This window comes from Phasianus colchicus, chromosome 8 (genome assembly GCF_987193195.1).
Source record: "Phasianus colchicus chromosome 8, bPhaCol1.hap1.1, whole genome shotgun sequence".
Classification (NCBI taxonomy): domain Eukaryota; kingdom Metazoa; phylum Chordata; class Aves; order Galliformes; family Phasianidae; genus Phasianus; species Phasianus colchicus.
This window is the reverse complement of record NC_143443.1, coordinates 19,946,878-19,951,781: the sequence shown is the minus strand read 5'-3', so window position 1 is coordinate 19,951,781 and position 4,904 is coordinate 19,946,878.

Here is a 4,904-nt window from a genome sequence, read left to right as displayed (position 1 = left end):
CCGGTCGCTAGGCAACCACAAACCGCCGACGCCGCCAAAGGGGCCGTACGTCACATAACCGCCGCCTCACCTACTTGCAGCGATGGCTGCTCGCAAAGCAGTCATCTATTGCAGCTTAACCCAGTAGGTAGCTCAGCACTACACCGGCATTTGGTCATTCACTTCACCCATCCCCAGTCGCATGGGGGAGAGAATAAAATAACTAAGTAGGACTCACGGGTCAAAATAAAACTATTTACAAAGATTGAGAAAAAGAACAGGAAAATAATTATGACATACATATATGAGTATGTAACACGTGATGCACAAGCAATCAATCGCTCACCACCCACCAATTGGTGCCCAGCAAGTCTCCAAGCAGTTGAAGAGAGAGCCAGAGATTAACTCCCACTCCTTTGAAAACTGTCCTGCAAGGAATATTGCCTTGGCCAGCTGCCTGGGCAACCTGTGCCTCTCAGCTCCTTCTCTTGCTCCTCATCAGTAGCACAGTGGGACAGACTGAGGGGTCCGCAGCTCAGTGCAGCACAGCAACAATTAGAAACATCAATGTGTTATCAGCATTGTTTTTCTCATAGAGCCAAAACATAGTATGGTCCTAGACATTGTGAAGCAACACAATTCCGTCCCACCTGAAACAACGGCACCTTCCTTCAACAATAAATCTCAGAGTGCAACAAGTCTTCAGCACCCAGCAGAAAAGGTGCAATTTGGAATTTTTGTACCGTAAAACATCCAAGGTTTGGTTCTCAAAAGAAGAAATCTTAATACTGTAGATCACTCAGAAATAATAAGAGATTACAGCACTTACTAGAAATGCATTGTAAGCCCCCAGAGTAGAATCACATTTTTGTTTTGAATCAGTGCTTCTGGGAAAAATTGGGAAGAAGATAACAGGAGGATCTATGAATGTTAAATTTAGCAACTTCAAAAACAAACTCTTCCTTAGAAAAGGCGATCTCCCACACTTGCTCCTAAACTTCAGAGGATCTCTATTTCTGCCTAATTATTTTGTCAGCAGGAATTTCCCCAGTACGTAAGATAAAGGCCCATAAGCTCCTCTGAGATGTCAAACAGCAGCAACGGACAAACAAGTTGTAGTTGGCATCGGTACGTATGAACTGTTTCATCACAGTCCTGATAAGAAGCTTTAATTTCTGAATAATCTGTAAGTATAATGAGTTCACAATAAATTATGCATTCTGTTGATAAAATTGACATAAAAACAATGGGAAAGACAAAATATACCTTGTTCTCCAGTCAAACGCTCTGCTAAGGCTCGATATGAGTAAGGAACTGAAGGGCTCGCCTTGCAGTTGGTGTTCTGGCAGTCTTTTGCTGTAGTTTTTGTTTGCAAGGTGTGTGTGTGTGAGACTACACAGCTGAAACAAGGCTAAAGGGCGAAGGCCTAGCTTATGTGCCCATGAGAACACCTCCCGAGAGCTTCTGACAAACAGGGCATGTGGCTTTTCTTTGTGTGAAGGACATTTGTATAAACTTCATAGAACATAATGGTGAAACTGATGCCACTTCTGTAAATATACATTTTTTGGTAATAATTCCACACTTCAGAGAGCTTTCAAGAGGATGTCTTAAGGAACAACACTAGATGTTTGTGAGAGGTTCAACAATTTTGCTTCTGGACTGCTTTCCAGCTTGCACACCCAGCTTTACAAGCACAAGTAGCCTTTGCAAAGCGTACAGTATTCACTAGAGCACGTCTGCTCAAACAGCTGTATTTTCTGAACCCATGCAAGAAAACCGGAAAAACTCCAAGCAATGCAGGCACTGGGTGCCAGCATGCAGAGGTCAGCCCAACCTTTGACCCCACGTGGTTCAGCTGAGCTTGCTATGTCCTTTTCAATCCTTTCCAAGCACAGGAAATGGCGCAGAAGTCCAAGAAGTGCTGGGCACCGTTCTGAAACGACACATAGGCTGTACATCTCGTAAGGGGGGGGGGTGGGTGTGTGAAGGGTAACTCCAGAAGGGACAGAGGGGAGAGGCACCGAGTGCGCTGCAGTACAGATGCTCACCACAGGTGACGCGGAAAGGCAGGAGCTGAAGGAGCTCCACTCTCCTTCAGCACAGCTCTACGAAGCTCGGCTAAGCGTGCCGAGATGCGGGTGCGTTTGAAAGCAGCAAAGCACTTCTGCTCCCCGCCGCTGGCAGACGGAGGGCTGCTGACTCGGGATCAGAAGGGCCTCAGCGCCATCGTGCGGGCGCCGCGCCGGCTGGCCCGCACGGATGCAGACGCACGTGCTCACCCACATACGCGCTTCTTGTTTATAGCTGGACTTTTCTTCTGCCACAGCGCAAATCGAGCCCCAGGGAAGCTCAGGTATTAGCAGGTCTACTTAAAGCTGTCCTATTACAAAGAAAAGTCCCCAGAGTATTCGGTTCTCCTTTCATGGAAAGGAGCAAAAACCCAACAAGAAAACCCACTGTTACAGCTGCTGCTACATTTTCACCCACCAAAGCTGGAAGAAAATATTTGCAACGATGACATTTTACATTTGATAGGGAAAAGAACAATCAAAACAAAGAAATCGTACCACAAGAAATTCAACATGCTTCCTATCCTGCACTTACCCTGTAGATTTTTCTTGGTTTCAAAGCTTATTTGGTGATTTAATGACAAGCAATCAAACAGTCATTCAAAGCAGCGTGTGGAATGTAAATCTCACTGCAGGCAAGAGCAAGGTTACACAACGGGAGAAACAATCCTGCTCAACAGGCACGTATTGATGGGTTCTAAAACTAACTTGAACTATACAGAAGAACAAGATGGGGGTCAAGATGAGCAGCTGGTTGAACTTGTGCTGAACGTGGAACAAAGCAGACAAAACTCTGGGAAAGGCAAAGAAGAAATATGCTAAGTACGGCCCACTGTTTAAGACTGTGCCACGGCTTTCACTTTGTGTATTTATTATGCCTCCAGCTATGACACTTGTTTAAAATGTGGAAACGCTCACCTATCACCTACCTAAGAGTCATCAGCGATGCACTCTTCTCAAGTCCTGAAAGAGGTCAACTCTAGCCCTGAAAAAGGTCAGTCTAGACAGATAACCAAACCACAGGTGGAAGAAAACAGAAGGTCAGGACATAAGGACAAAGGACCTCAAAGTGTAAAACTGCCTATGAAAACATTAAACAAAACTTCATGACAAATGCTTTTATCTGCACTTAGGAAGGAAAGCCAAATTTGAGAGACGGTCAGCTTATTCTGTTGTACTTGAATGAAGAGGCGAGAAAGAAGATGGCAGTGTCAAGCACGAGCTGATGAGACGGAAATCAGAGTTCTCATTCACTAATATAAAATGCAGCAGACACTGATGACGCTGCTGGGGCAGAGACCTATGCAAGAGCTGCGTAATTTGATAGTCAGGCTTACTTTGCCATTTGAAAGTTAGGTAGAAGACACCACTCTTACTCCAGTAAGGACATAATATGGCAGAATATAGGGGTATAACTCTTCTCCAGTCTGGAAACAAGAGAAGCAACGTGGAATGAGAATTTGACCTTACAAGTCAGGATCTACAGAACTGAACTGTGTGTTATGAAAAAATATTTCATGGCCAGAAAGCCTAGGGGAGAAATCTGTATCAGAACTTGTTGCCACTGAACTGACTCTCAGCATCTTTGTTCACGCTCAAGCTACAGTCACATAAAAATTAACACTACTTTTGTCATGGTTTTGGTTTTTGCTTATTTGATTTTCAGTATTCAACATCAAAACATCATGTACTGGAAGTGTTAATGCTCTAACTCTACGTACCTATCCCTATACATTGCGGAAGTCACGGGATCTGACCCTTCCGGGGGGGGCGGTCTCTTACTGCCTGGCAGTGGGTGCTGGAGGGTGCTTTCCTAGCCGTTCCAAGCTTTTTCAGGTTTGACTCGGTCTCGGGAACTCTCTCTCATATCTTATTTGATTCATTAGTCTCAATTTCAATTAGATTGTATTATATTGTATTATTTTGTATTCCGATATCATAGTTAGTAAAATAAGTTTACCTCCATAGATTGTTGCCGCTGTTTCTTTCCTTTTCCCCCTTCCTTCCCATTTTGTGGGCCCAGGTGGGGGGTGGGGAGGGCAGGGGCCTACTGCCCCCTGTCACAGGCATAAACTGATCCAGTTAATTCCGTGACAACTTTGATTAAAGAAATACTGACGACCAGTTTTATATTTGTTTACATTTTCAAAAGCATCCAAAAATGCAGGCATGTAGGTGAACTGCAGCAGCGATTTAACTATCGTATTTTTCAAGGAAAAAAAAGAATTTCTCATTTGTTTTTGCAAGTCGATTTTTCAATCATACAAAAGACAAAGAATAGCAGTGCAAGAAAACCCTATAAAATACATTTTGTATGCAGTCCAGGACAGTCACACTGCACTCAGCATGGCCCAGGCAAGCCAAAAGGTTGGTCACCTATGCAAAAAAGTTTGATGGGAATGAAACAGACCAAAAACGAACATTCAAAATAATCCAGTAATCCAAGTAAAAAATAAACCAACAGTATCGTATGGTTTGCAGTAATTCAAGAAAATAGAGAAAGCTGCCTGGGCAAGAAATTACAACAGGTAAACTCACTAGGATTACCCTATTTCATGGATATCAAAAGCACGTCATTGTGAAAGTAATTTCACCTCTTTACAAAACACAAACAGAAAGGTTCTCCTAACTATATAAAACCTGAAGAAACGCAATCTGTCCAAACATCTGTCAGTAAATGCTACACTGATGAACCCAAATGTTCAATGCCTACTCAAGCACTGATTAGGAAACAAGATCTCAGTTGGTCGTCACCCGGTCCAGTTGTAGTTGAGTACTGGACAGTTAGAGTATACTCTGAAATGTTTCCTCCAGACTAGCACACTTGAAACAGTAGATTAACGTTCATGGACA